General features: G+C 40.0%; 1 long non-coding RNA gene across 1 annotated transcript in view; it reads left to right on the top strand.

Moving 5' to 3' along the window:
• The first annotated feature begins 9,366 nt into the window (after window positions 1–9,366).
• The window catches only part of LOC112547772 (uncharacterized), a 120,267-nt gene continuing 114,058 nt past the window's right edge, over window positions 9,367–15,575 (top strand). Inside the window, exon 1 of the long non-coding RNA XR_012901751.2 lies at window positions 9,367–9,730. This is a non-coding gene — a long non-coding RNA (uncharacterized LOC112547772). The remainder of the gene's footprint in view (window positions 9,731–15,575) is intronic.

Below are 15,575 nucleotides of genomic sequence, written 5' to 3'. Positions count from 1 at the left end.
AGAATTATCATTCATAAAGAGAGGTGTTATTTTCAAAAGAATATATCTTGCTCTGATTAGTTATTCAGTAAGGCTATGTCTAGATTGCAGGCTTCTTTCGAAAGAGGCTCACAGATTAGACCAAATCTCCTTCTAACTTTAGGAGGAGTCTAAAGCCTCTTTGAACCTTATTTTATAAAATGATCTATCAGTCAATAACAATAATCTAAAGTCACCTTTCTCCATGTCTTGAATACTTTTTTGGTGTAATAGGTATTCATGCTGAAGAAGAGAAAACAAAACACAACACTTCTGCACTTCACATGAGATTTTAACTGTGAACATCTCATGTTTTGGAACATTTGGCCATTTTCCACGCTGAACAAGACCAGGCAGAGGACTGAATTCTTTAAATGCCCTTTGGGCCTCAAAAAAAAAAAAAAATAGTAAAAAAAAAAAGTTGTTAAAATCATCAGGCCATATAAATTGTTTTATTGATTTAATGATTTAATGACTGCTATTGTGCATTGATAAAAAAGACAGTTGGAGCCATTCTTGCAGGAGTGCAATATCTCTTACATCTGATAAATGATATGACCAGGACAACCTCAGTTAGTTAATAACTAATCATTAGAAATGGGAAACCACTTGACATCAACTTAGATTTCAATCTATTTTACCACTGGCACTAAGTCTATACTTTCAGCATTGTATTCTGGCATTGTGGGCCTTTTTGTTTAATGTTAAATCATTTTTATTTCAAGACACTAAGTCTGCAGTAATCACAGAAAGCTGTTAATGCACAGGACTGCATAACTGCTACACAGTAAAAGGCAATATAAATTACTTCAGAGAAATTTCAAGTAAGGGTTTCAGCTTAAAATTATAAAGAGATTCAATAATATGAGGAGCCATGATGGTAGATAGTTCCATCACTATGGTGTATTTCTAAGCATAATTGAAAAGCAGAAGCCAGATGCCCAGATATTTGTTACATTCTTGCAGTTTATTGAGCTTCAGGGGGTAGCCAAGTTAGTCTGTTTCAGAAAAAAACAACAAATGGTCTGTTAGCACTTTATAGACTAACAAAACATGTAGATGGTATCATGAGCTTTTGTGGGCATGGCCCACTTCTTCAGATGACCAGAGTTATTTGTAGGGGATATGAAAACTGGAAATAAATAGGAGAGGGGAAGAGAAAGGAAAAAAGGAAGAGGGGGTGAGGGAGGGAACAAGGCATCATTAAACATCTGGAGAATGGGTACTTAAACCTAAGCAGATAAAGATCAAAGTTGATAGATAGATTGCTGAGACAGGAGGGATACCACTCAGAAAGTTGTTAGCACCTTCAGTGGTAGAGTCCCCACCAGCCCATACCTCAATTGAGTCCATTAGCATGTGAATTGAATTTGTGGATATACTGTAATTCCAAGCTTTCCCTATGGATTTGGTTTGAAGAGCTGGCTTGTGTCAAGACCGCCACCTGCAGGTCTGTCAGAGTGTGATTAGGCAAGCAGAAATGTTCTCCAATTGGCTTTTGTGTGTTCCTTTTACATATATCTGATTTATGTAATTGATTCTTTCACACAGAGACCATCCAGTTTGTCCAATATATATATAGCAGAGGGGTACTGTTGGCATTTGATGGCATAGATCAAATTACTAGATGTACAGTCAAATGATTGTTTGATTTTGTGGCTTATGTTGTTTGCTTCAGTGATGAATTTGTCAGTGTAGATATGTGGGCAGAGTTGGCATCTTTTTTGGTTGCAGGGCTGAGTTCCTGGAGGCTTATGATGTGGTTGTGTGGCATGGTGTGACGGACCGGGCCGTGTCTGGGCACAGCTGAGGGCGTCCACTCAGGGTGAATTGCTCAAATCCGGGGCTCCTTACAGTCCCCAGACTGGTGACCTCTCCAAACAGGCCACAAACCAGTCTCAGAGCGCTTCTGCTGCCTACCTGTAGCCTCACGAGCAAAACCCCTTTGACACCCCAGCAATATCCATGCCCCAGATGGCCCCGGGCCTCATACACAGGTGGGGGGGGGGGGGGGTCCTAGCACCCAATCCCACCTACCCCGAACAAGTTCTGCCCAGTTCCAAGAAACCAGACACAGATCCCTGGTCAATTTACCCTCTGGATCTTACCCACAAATCACGCTGGGCCAATCCTTTAGAATCTATATCTAAAGGTTTATTATCACAAGAAAGAAAAGCATGAGAGTAAGGTTGTTAAAGATTACTAAGTTACATGTACCGAATCTCCCAGTCCTCGATGCAGGCTCTAGCAGAGATGTTACAGCTCCTGGTTTAAAAGTCCTTGTTGCACATCCTAAGATCAGGATGGGTCCACAGGTCTTTCGGGCCCTTCAATTCCTGCAATGCTGCCTCTGGGATGAAGTGCTGAGCTGAAGACAAAATGGCATCGACCACATGGCCTCTTTATACCTCCTTCCTGGCCTCTTCTTGTATGCACAGGTCACCTGGTCAGAGGCCAATCTCTGTGTTTCCTGCTGGCTGCTCTCAGGTGACAGCCCCCATTCTTTGGGTGTGTCTTTGGCCCATCAAGTGCCATTGTCCCACAGGGTCTGGCTAATCAGCCTGTCCATAGCAATGCTTAACCACATTCAGAGAAATATTCAGCTTCCACACAGATTACAGATTCCTACCTACACACACAGATATTATACACTCACATAAATAGCGTACATAAGATCAGCAAACAATAAGCTCCTATTCAATACCCCACATGGCTCCCTTTTATACCAATTTCTGGGGCCAACACCCCCACCTAGGGGTGCAGCAGCGATCTGGCTGCTTCCCTTGAATTCGGTAATGTGACACATGGTTATCAGAAAGAATGCGTTTTATGATGGGGGTTGTCTGTAAGCAAGAATAGGCTTTTTTCCAAAGGCCTCAGAGTGAGGGATCATTTTCCAAGATGGGTTGTAGATTGTGTATAATGCGTTAGAGGGGTCTGAGGTGTGGACTATAGGTAACAACAAGAGGAGTTCTGTTATTTTCTCTTTTGGGTATGTCTTGAAGTAGTTTGTATCTGGGTGGGTTTTTTTGGCTCTGTCAATTTGTTTTTTTCACTTCCCTGGGTGGATATTTCAGTTTTATGAATGCTCTGTAAAGACCTTGTAGGTGATTGTCCATGTCTGTGGGGTCAGAGCAAATCCGATTGTATCGTTGGGCTTGGCTGTGTACAATCGACTGAAAAATGTGTCTGGGATGGAAGCTGGAAGCATGAAAGTAAGTGTAGTGGTAGGTGGGTTTCCGATATAGGGTGGTTGAAATGTGTCCATTATTTAACAGTACAGTAATGTCCAGGAAGTGGATTTCCCTTGTGGTCCAGGCTGAGGTTGATAGTAGGGTGGAAGTTTGTTGTTTGTCTCAATTTGTAGCAGTGTACACACAAAGATAAGATATATGCATTTCTACCTTTTTCATGGTGTGAGAACAATGGTGAGTGTTTGGAATGAATAGAATTGAGTGAAAAGAAAAAGGAAGTTTTTTCTGAAGATACAAACAAATAAACCTGACAAAGGGACCATTGACAATAGCATTAGATATTATTTATTAACCACAATGTCATTTGACTTTTAAGATTAATTTCCAGAATTAGACAGCCCTTAGACATATAGTTTACAGTTTACACATTTAACATTATGGAAGTAATTCTGGAAGTAGTATTCATTTTAAAAGTCAAAAGGATATTTAACATTTGAAAAAGGAGTTGTAGTCAATACTAAAGTGACATAGTCACTGTTGATCATGACATATGAATTCATTCTTGAATACTCTTCCCAAAGTAAGTTGTTCTCCCTCTGTTTTCCATGAGGATGAACAAGTAATTTTGTGCTGGGTGCATTTGCAGATATTTCATGTTTTAGTGACTCAAAGTAAAGTTGAAATGGAGAAGGTTATGATTTTTGTGGAAGAGCTATCTCTTTTGTAGCCATTCAAAAATACTGTTTCGCAGAGGATGTATATTCAGGTAGGGCAGATGGCAACATTTCTTGGAACATCTGTTGCCCATCATTCTTCTGCACAGCAAGCCAGATGCTGTTGACAACTTGTATGTAAATCATACTGACAATTTGTTCAGTGTTTTTCTTGCTGAGACTGAGGTTATCCTGGTCATATCATTTATCAGATATTGGAGATAGTACAATCCCGCAAGAATGGTTCCAACTGCTTTGTTGGCCAATGAACTACCAGCAGTCATTAAATCAATAGAACAATTTGTCTACCTTGAATTTATCTCTATCTTACATCAGGGATTATTACCCCTTCTCTTCCTGGTACTGTGTGAAGATATACATTGATATTAAATGTTTTAGAGAATAGAAAAATGTAAAATTGCTTCCTGTTATTGTTCTTAGTTTTTCTACGTATGTATGCATGTATGTATTTACTGTGGCATTGGCAGATATTTCAATGACCTTGTGTTTTAAAATTACTTTCATCTCAAGAAAGTGACATGTGAGAGGGAAATAATTCATGTATTACTATATAAATGTCAGGCTTTTAAGTTTGCAAATGCCTTCTATAAAGTATTCACATTACAGGAGGTTTATTTACAACCTATTTCAGGTTATGCTCTCTTTCATTCTAATTTTACCCAATAGATGCAGCAACTTCTGGATAGTGCTTCAGGGGTATCTTATTTTTTCTTTAATTAATGTAGCAACTCAAGTACTAAACTAAAATTATTGTTATTTCATAGATTAATTTAGATTTTCTAAGCAACCTTAATTGAGCAGTATGACATTATAAAGACAAAAATATATTTACATATGGTATCCATAGTGTAGAAGTATTAAGACTTTGGTTAGTGCAACCCTTGCTAATAGAAATTGTGTGAACAAGTGCCCAAAAACCCGAGTAAATTTGCACAGTATTACACAAAGTTGCAAAAATCCCCAGAAGGACTTTACTGTATTAAAATCAGATCCTAAGAGGTACTTACTTCATAAGTTCAGCTTCTTGTTTTGTATATAGTACACACAGAGAACTCCAAATCATTTACCTTTTTTACTTAGTCAGAATGTGCACATCGATGATACATCTAGTTGCCCAGATCATGTTGTCCCCTGTAAATGGCCCTACTGACTTCAGTGGGACTGCTTTTGTGATTAAAGTCAGCAGAATTTGTCCCACCTTCTAAAACAGTATATGTTCCATACTCAGAACTTGGACATACTTGAGAGAATTATTTAAAATAATCCTTCATAGAACGTTTATATAGAATCATAGAATCATAGGACTGGAAGGGACCTCGAGAGGTCATCGAGTCCAGCCCCCCGCCCTCAAGGCAGGACCAAGCTCCGTCTACACCATCCCTGACAGATGTCTATCTAACCTGTTCTTAAATATCTCCAGAGAGGGAGATTCCACCACCTCCCTTGGCAATTTATTCCAATATTTGACCACCCTGACAGTTAGGAATTTTTTCCTAATGTCCAATCTAAACCTCCCTTGCTGCACTTTAAGCCCATTACTCCTTGTCCTGTCCTCAGAAACCAAGAGGAACAAATTTTCTCCTTCCTTCCTATGTTTAAATTTCAGAGAGGTAGCCATGTTAGTTTGTTTCAGCAAAAACAACAAGGATTCCAGTGGTACTTAAAAGACTAACAAATGTATTAAACTATTTTAGATTGGTATTGAATCTTTGAACTCAAAACTACACTTACTATTGATCATCCAGTTTTCATCACTATAGTATCTAGGCACTAATTATGTATCAGCATTTTTATAGATATGTTATTCTTTGTAGTCTCTTGAATAACACATGATTTTATGTACTTTTATAGTCCTAGAGTGAATTCCTGGCAAATTGATGGCAAAAGTTTTGTTGATTTCAGTGAGGATTTCACCTTTGGAATCTTAAAAATCCTTCTACTTTTCTGGACAAATGTGTTCCCTCCTCCCCCACTTGCAGGAACTGAGTGTTATTCACTGAAAATTCCCTGAAGGTTAGGATTGATTGCACCTGGAATATTATGAAATTTTATCTGATGTTTGTATAAAATTTGAGGTGTTTAAAAAATAAAAACCTACTTTCATGCAAAAGAAGTTCGAAGTTAGTCATATATTCAGATTTGAAGTCCAAAAGAGACTGTTAATGATATCTAACCAGACCTCTTGAATCACCTGCCCTGCTTTGAGTAATCTGCACCCTTTAATTTCTGTATCAAGCCCATAACTTTTTAAGAAAGATGCCCATTCTTTAAATCTAAAGACTTCAAGTGATAGAGAACCCACCACATCTGTAGGTAAGTTGTTCCAATGATTTATTGCCCTCATTGTAAAAAATCAGCACCATACTTCCCTGCTTTAGTTGCAAAACTGAACTCAACCTTTATGGAGCTGAAACTGGTGCTTCCAGTCTTCCACCACATCTAACATGAAGTAACAATACATATCTCCATAAAGCTTTTCATGTGACCGATTACTATTTTCAAAGTAATATCCTTGAGTTTTATGGAAAAGAAATATAGGAATAATTGTTACATTTTGTAATTTTCTTCACAAAAACAAATATGTTGAAATCCAGGTACGATTCAGTAAACGCTAAATGAACAACTCCCATGTCGAGTCTTTTGAAATAAGTTTTTTGGAAGCATAAATAATGCTGGGCCATGCAAACTTAAAAAAGGATTAACTTGCTGATAAACAGGATAAAGTACTGCCAGTTTCTCTCTTTCCATTTTCCTCCCTCATGTCTAAGTGTGTTTTATTAATATTATTTTTAAAGCAGGTTAGTTTGCTGAGGGAGTTACTTACAAAGATGATACCCATTCAGTGAAAATTATTTCTGTTTTCTCCTGCGGTGGAAAGGTTGAATGGAAAAAGCTTAGGTGAGTACTAAGCCTGGCATAAGCTGACATGTCAGCAGGGTTCCATAAATACGAGATTAGTTTTAGAAGTTCAGCAGGACAGAATAGTTCAAACCAATCATTTGGGGGTATACATTAACTTTTATGAAAAGGTGGAACATATTTTAATTCATTCTGACACAACAAGGATTAAGAATCAGAAAGTACAAGTCAAACGGTACCTCAGCCTTTGTTAGCACAATAGATGCTGTTGGCATGGCTTTAAAAATAGCCTATTTTAGGGCTTATCAAGGCCCACAATGAAAGTCCAACATCTTTCTTCATTTTTATATTTCAATGAGTGTGCCATACAACTAATTTTGAAATATTGTAACTACTTAAGGGAGATGTTTGATATTTAAATAAAACAATATTTTCTTCTGTTCTTTGAGAATTTGAATGTTTATCTGAGAGAATGAACTATTACCAGGAATCAATTCTTAAAACACTGTGATTAGACATAAAATTGTTAGGGCCTTCATCCTGAAAATATGCATGTGAGTAACTATACACATGAAACTAGTCTCTTTTAAATTCACTGGGCATACTGGTGATCTGTCACCATATGTCAGTTTTTGCCAAAGAGGTTTCTTCTGCCATCAATGCATGCAGAGATTCTGTTCTACATAACAAGGGCTAAACAGGTACATTAATAAGAGATTAACTAACTCAATGGCATTATGTCCACATATACATTTGTGCAACTCCCTGAACAGCTATAGCTAAGGCTAGACACGTCTAGTGAAATTTGAAGTATTCCTTCAGATTCCTTTCTACAATCATGTTTAAATGAAGAATAAATTAAATAATCTTTGCTCAGTTATTCATTGTCTAGGCTACGGTAAAAAAGTATTATTTTCACAAAACGAGTACTGATTATTTTTTTTATACTCCGGGTAATTTAATTGTCCATTCTCTCCATCATTTCATCTTACTTGTAGTCAATAGGCTTAGTCTCGTTCTGCTCATTTCATGAATTTTTAAATGTTTGCTGTTTTTCTTATTTGTATTTAAGATTTTAAATTTGAAAATGATCTAAAATATTGTTTATTTTTATTTAGAATTCATGAAAAGATGTATAGTTCTTCTTTGAATGCTGGTCACTCTGTGCAGTCCACTGTAGGTACATGTGTAGTTCTTTAGACTCAGAAGAGAATTGCTGCAAGTGGTATCCATTGATTCATGCATGTGCCCCTGCTCTCTTCATGCTTCTTAGAGAAGAAGCAAGAGACTCAGGAGCAGATGGAGTAAACAGACCACTTTATTGCAGATATTCATTCCCCTCGTACCCACAACACAACATTCCGAGGGAGCAATGATTTGGCACCAGTTACACTCCCTTGTCCATTTCGTATATTAATTCACACATATCTATCACTACTTCCCCATAATCCTTATGTAGTAATGTTAACCCCTATACAATAAATATTAACAGGCAGATTATGAATATTATTATACCTGCCTCTATTTACTGTTTACAAAATTTCTAATTAAATCAACATTTCTCTACACTCCATACTTTCTGAGTCAGCAGTTTACAGAGATTACAAAGGATGTGAGCCTGAAAGTATTTTTACAGAGCAAATAAGAGTAAGCAAAAGACAAAACAGAGAAGAACAGCTGCATGCTTATCTATCTTTCTAGGTTGCAAGACCGAAGGGAAAAAGCGAGTTCAAAGGACAATGCCTGCTGTAGCTGGACTCCTACCACTAATGTATAGCCATCCCTAACCCCTATTAATTCTTACATATCCCAACAATGCTCACTGCCACCAAGGCTATGTCTAGACTGCAGGCGGATCTTTCGAAAGAGAAATCCGCTTTTTCGAAAGAGAGCACCCAGCGAGTCTGGATGCTCTCTTTCGAAGACGGCCTCTTTACATTGAAGAACGCCTTCTTTCGAAAGAGGAACTTTCGAAAGAAGGCGTTCTTCCTTGTGAAACGAGGTTTACCGCCATCGAAAGAAAAGCCGCGTTCTTTCGAAATAATTTCGAAAGAACGCGGCTTGAGTCTGGACGCAGGGGAAGTTTTTTCGGGAAAAGGCTACTTTTCCCGAAAAAAACCCTGAGTCTGGACACGGCCCAAGAGTATAATGAGTAGGGTGTGGAGCAATCATTTCTTCCATTCCTTTTTTATTGCTGCATGATCTGAATTGGAATCTCCAGTTTCAGTTTTCTTCTTCAAGCCTGTACATATTTCAAAGTTGGTTAGTTTTATCTTTAGTTTCTTAGTGTAAGTATTTTTTTAATAATATTATTAGCAATTAGTTAGACTCCCTGTCCAGGAACCCAGCTGGTTCTCAATATGGGAATTGGATAATGCCCAGAACACCAGACTTTAAAAACTGTCTCTCCTTTCCTCCCTCCTTCTGACAGTGATGTCTACCAGTGCTGCCTATACTTCCTCAGGGAAGCAAATATATCTGCCAGATGTAATTCAAGTTGAACCTCTGAAATCCAAGTCTCTGGCCCTGCACCATCCATGGGGGGGGGGGGGCTGATGGTGGCCAGGAGGTGGGGTAGGGGAGCAGCAGTTCCAGCAGGGAGGCTGAGCAACCATAGCTAGGCTGACAGGAGAAGCAGCAGTTTTGATTGCAGAGAGGCCAAATCTTTGTGCAGCAGCGGAGGAGTGGCCCCCAACTGAGGACGGACCCTGAGCGCCACCAAGGCCGACGGGCGGCCAGACCTTGGCCCCGGGGCCATAGGGACAGCCGTCGCCACCGGCGGTCGACCAGCCCCAACTCCGATGAGGGTCGAACCCCACCACGCCAGACCCGGAGGGAACGGCCAAGCCGAGAGCGAACCCGGCCAAGGGAGCTCTCCCCGGCGACTTCCCCCGAACGACCCAGGAGCCGAGTGACCGAGCCAGGGTAAGTTCTGGGGGTTGAGGCGGCGCCGCCAAGAGCTGCCAGGAGGGAGGAAGGAGCCCGGGGCAGGACACTTTTGGCGTCCATGGGTGGACGGGTTACGGAGGGAGTGACCCCCCATCCACCGCGCCGGGGCACTAGCAAGCCCCGACGCTCAGGGCCCCGGGCTGGGACCCGGAGAGAGGGTGGTTTGTCACCATGTTTCCACAGAAGTAATGAAAGGGGTTGGTAAACCATCATAAGTAGCCAGACAACTGTCATAAGGAAGTTAATAGTGTTTAGGACTTTGTCTACACTTTTGAGTTTAAAGTGCGGCCATGGCAGCATTGCCACAGCAGCACTTTAATATATCCACTTTCCCCCTCAATGTTGGCAATAGTCATTGTTCAAAGAGCTGAGCTAGTCTCAGACATTTCACTCAAAACACGCTGGTTAAAATAAAGCATCAAACAAGTTTATTAACTACAGCAAGATAGATTTTAAGTGATCATAAGTGATAGCAAAGAAATCAAAACAGATTACAGAGTAAATAAAACCTCAAACTAAGTCTAAAATACCAGATAAATTTGAATGAGGAATCTGACCTAACTGCAGACTTGCAGATTCTAAAGGCACAAACTGATTTTGCATGACAGCTTGGGTTCCCTTCCCCCATTCTAAGTCATTTGTCTTTCACAACTTGTTTCAAGTGTTGCGTTTTGGGAGAGTGAATAAAAATTATGATGTTACTTACCACTTTATATTGTCCAATCCTATGGTCAGGATATGTTTTCTGCCCAGTTGGTGGGGAAAGTGGTTTGGTCACATGCCCTTGCATACTGTGCTGTTCATATCAGCCATTACTCATTGGTGGGCTGAAATATTCACAGGAAGGCAAAGCCCTTTCATTGTAGGCATGTAAAATCCTGGTTAAAAAGATAACTAGTTAAATGGTTTAACCAGTTAACCATGATCTTGTGACTAAGTGCAGCTGGGGCCACCACACCACAGGGTGCTCTAGGCATGCAGGGCTGAGTCTGCTGCACTGCGGGCAGAGACTGCTATGGCCAGGCCAGGCCAGCCACACTTTGCCATGGGCAGAAGGTTGCTCCAGCTAGGCCAAGTCCACTGTCTCATGCTGTGGCTAGGGGCTTCTACAGCTTGATTGGTGCATACCCCACCTGCACCATAGTATGATTGACCTGGCCTGGTTGGAGTGCCCCCTGAATGTGGTGCAGTGTGGTTGACCCATCTGAATTGGAGCAGCCTGGCCGGACCTACCACAATGCAGGCTGCTATGCCTGGGCAGAGCCCGCTGCACCACATTGCACCACAGGTGGGGACTTCAATGGCCAGGCTTAGCCAAGCTTGCTATACCATGCCGCGGGTGGTGGTGCTGCTCCAGCCCAGCATAGCCAGGGCAGCCGTCATGCCAGCTAACCAGTTACTCTGCTAAATGTGCCAGTAAGTGGATGCTTACTGGGTAACCAGTTAACTCTTTACTTCCTTATTCCATGGTCTGAGTCTTTATTGATAAGACTTTCTTCATGGTTGTACCTAAAAGGAAAGTTGTGATCATTACACAGATGTGACTACATTTGAAATACAAATATCCATAACTCCAGATACAAAAATGATACATAAAGGCATTTAAATAAAAATGTCCGCCGCTTTTTTCCGGCTTTTAGAAAAAAGCCCTTTTCCGGAGGATCTTATTCCTACTTCAAAGGCATTTTTATTTAAATGCCGCGGGGGATATTTAAATCCCCTGCGGATTTCCCTATTACGACCTGTGAAATTAACATGCCCCTTTCGGAAAAGGGGCCAGTGTAGACGTAGCCAAATAGAAAAAGGATAATTATAGTCAGCATATCATAACTTTTCTATAGACACCTTATGAGACAGATACTGTGCAAGATGTAGCATAATAGTTATAGAATCATAGAGCTGGAAGAGACCTCAGAAGGTCATCAAGTCCAGCCCCCTGCCCAAGGCAGGACCAATCCCAACTAAATCAACCCAGCCAGGGCTTTGTCAAGCCGAGACTTAAAAACCTCTAGGGATGGAGATTCCACCACCTCCCTAGGTAACCCATTCCAGTGCTTCACCACCCTCCTAGTGAAATAGTTTTTCCTAATATCCAACCTGGACCTCTCCCACCACAACTTGAGACCATTGCTCCTTGTTCTGCCATCTGTCACTACTGTGAACAGCCTTTCTCCAGCCTCTTTGGAACCTTCCTTCAGGAAGTTAAAGGTTGTTATCAAATCCCCCCTCACTCTTTTCTTCTGCAGACTAAACAAACCCAAATCTCTCAGTCTCTCCTCATGGTGTTCTACACAGCATTTGTGAAATCATTATAGTACTCTGCTTTATATAAAATATAAGACTTAGTGACATTTCACTAGTATATTTATAGTGTGTGTTAGAATAGCTTGTTCTGTAGTCAACTAAGTGTTTAAATACTCGTACATCTTATAAAAATTTTCTATCCATCTTATTAAAATAGCAATAAGCATTAAACCACTGTTCTCTCTCTCTCTCTCTCTCTCTCTCTCTCTGTATAGATAGATAGATAGATAGATAGATAGATAGATAGATAGATAGATAGATCAATAAAATTAGAAAATTTATAAAATTAAGATATATAGGTAATCTTGGTAACAAAATTAGAAAGATGATCTATATATCTTATTAATATAAAAATAACCATTAAATCATTTTAATATTAATAAAAATGTCTAAAAATAAAAGTCAGTCTAATATAGAGCAGTAATGGCTTTTGAGTATGCTGTAGCTATACTGCAATGTTACAAAAAAAGGAAATATTGTTCAATAAATACAACAAAAAGGACATTTTATATAATGTGCAAGAATTTAAAAAGCCCACAAAAATCCAAACAAAAAATTGTGTGCAGATAATAGCTACAGTATTTATAAATATCTACATACCAGATTTATCCTAGTGACATCAGTGTGATGAATCAAAAACTCATGCTGAACTTCATTTATTTTGCAAAACTTACTCTTTCACCTGTACTCTTTCCACAAATCCAGCTGGCACTGGAACTGAAAAATCTCTGATCAGCTTCAAACTTCCACCATTTAAAAACTAGAAAGAGGGCAGGGAAGGGAGAAGTATTTCACTTTTCTAATCCCAAATATGAAACTCCCGCCTATGTATGAAACTTATGATAGTACATGGTCCTGGATCTCCAATGAGCAATTTTGCACCAACGACGGGCTTAAATTCTAATGTTGTGCATGTCCCAGCTTTCTAACAAGATAAGCACTTGCTAATTCTAACCCTGGAAAATCCAAGATATCAGACTCTGAAATGGTGGCATCAATTATATAGGTCCTTACTCTGCAAATTCTCATACACATTCCTCACTTTACTACTGTAAACTTCTCATTGTAGTCAGCTTCAGCATTTGCACATAATATAGGGTCAGGGATGATCATCTGCCTGGAAATTGTACAGACTTTTTTCTGGATAATTTTCAGCTCTCACTCATAGATTTACTGATTAATAGGCATATATGTGTTAAATATGTAACTATATATCAAAAATATTATTTTTAAAGAAAATTAAGCATTTGAAAATAAAGTTTAACACAGATAAATACTAAAGCAACCCAGAGTTACATAAGAACATAAGAACGGCCGTACTGGGTCAGACCAAAGGTCCATCCAGCCCAGTAGCCTGTCTGCTGACAGTGGCCAGCACCAGATGCCCCAGAGAGGGTGGACCGAAGACAATGATCAAGTGATTTGTCTCCTGCCATCCTTCTCCAGCCTCTGACAAATAGAGGCCAGGGACACCATTTCCATCCCCTGGCTAATAGCCTGTTATGGACATAACCTCCATGAAATTATCTAGCTTCTCTTTAAACTCTGTTATAGTCTTAGCCTTCACAGCCTCCTCTGGCAAGGAGTTCCACAGGTTGACTACACTCTTTGTGAAGAAGAACTTTCTTTTATTAGTATTAAACCTGCTACCCATTAATTTATTTTGGTGTCCTCTAGTTCTTCTATTATGGGAACTAATAAATAACTTTTCTTTATCTGCCCTCTCCACACCACTCATGATTTTATATACCTCTATCATATCCCCCCTCAGTCTCCTCTTTTCTAAACTGAAAAGTCCCAGTTGCTTTAACCTCTCCTCATATGGGACCCGTTCCAAACCCCTAATCATTTTAGTTGTCCTTTTCTGAACCCTTTCCAAGACCAAAATATCTTTTTTGAGGTGAGGAGACCACATCTGTACACAGTATTCAAGATGTGGGCGTACCATAGTTTTATACAGGGGCAGTAAGATATTCTGGGTCTTATTTTCTATCCCTTTCCTAATAATTCCTAGCATCCTATTTGCCTTTTTGACCGCCGCTGCACACTGTGTGGAAGTTTTCAGAGAACTGTCCACGATAATGCCAAGATCTCTTTCCTGATTTGTCGTAGGCAAATTAGCCCCCATCATACTGTATGTATAGTTGGGGTTATTTTTCTCGATGTGCATTACTTCATACTTATCCACATTACATTTTATTTGCCATTTTGTTGCCCAATCACTCAGTATGGTGAGATCTTTTTGGAGTCCCTCACAGTCTGCTTCTCTCTTGACTATCCTAAACAGTTTGGTATCATCTGCAAACTTTACCATCTCACTGCTTACCCCTTTCTCCAGATCATTTATGAATAAGTTGAAAAGGATTGGTCACAGGGCTGACCCTTGGGGGACACCACTAGTTACCCCTCTCCATTCTGAAAATTTACCATTTATTCCTACCCTTTGTTTCTTGTCTTTTAACCAGTTCTCAGTCCAAGAAAGGATCTTCCCTCTTATCCCATGGCAATGTAATTTACACAAGAGCCTTTGGTGAAGGACCTTGTCAAAGGCTTTCTGAAAATCTAAGTATACTGTATCTACCTGGGACCCCTTTTCTTCATGTTTGTTAACCCTTTCAAAGAACTCTAAGGCTGTGTCTACACTGGCACCATTTTCTGTAAAAGGGATGCTAATGAGACACTTCGGAATTGCAAATTCCGCAGGGGATTTAAATATCCCCCGCGGCATTTGCATGAACATGGCTGCCGCTTTTTTCCAGCTCGGGGATTTGCCAGAGAAAAGCGCCAGTCTAGACGGGATCTTGCAGAAAATAAGCCCTTTTCTGGAAGATCCCTTATTCCTACTTTCAAGCGCCAGTCTAGACGGGATCTTGCGGAAAATAAGCCCTTTTCTGGAAGATTTTCCTACTTTCAAGTAGGAATAAGGGATCTTCTGGAAAAAGGCTTATTTTCCGCAAGATCCTGTTTAGACTGGTGCTTTTCTCCGACAAAACCCCGAGCCGGAAGAAAGTGGTAGCCATGTTCATGCAAATGCCGCGGGGGATATTTAAATCCCCCATGGAATTTGCAATTCCGAGGTGTCTCATTAGCATCCCTTTTACGGAAAAGGGTGCCAGTGTAGACACAGCCTAATAGATTAGTAAGACATGATTTCCCTTTACAGAAACCATGTTCTCTTGTCCGACAAATTATGTTCTTCCACATGCCTCACAATTTTATTCTTTACTATTGTTTCAACTAATTTGCCCGGTACTGATGTTAGACTTACCGGTGTGTAATTGCCAGGATCGCCTCTAGAGCCCTTTTTAAAGATTGGTGTCACGTTGGCTATCTTCCAGTCATTAGGTAGGGAAGCCGAATTAAAGGATAGGTTACAAACCACAGATATAGTTCAGCAATTTCCCATTTGAGTTCTTTTAGAACCCTTAGATGAATGCCATCCGGTCCCGGAGATTTGTTAACATTAAGTTTTTCTATTTGTTCCAAAACCTCCGCTAATGACACTTCAATCTGGGAC

This window comes from Pelodiscus sinensis, chromosome 2 (assembly GCF_052426305.1).
Source record: "Pelodiscus sinensis isolate ZL-2025 chromosome 2, ASM5242630v1, whole genome shotgun sequence".
NCBI classification, from domain to species: domain Eukaryota; kingdom Metazoa; phylum Chordata; order Testudines; family Trionychidae; genus Pelodiscus; species Pelodiscus sinensis.
The sequence above is the reverse complement of the archived record's forward strand: the minus strand, read 5'-3'. Positions and strand labels throughout refer to the sequence as shown.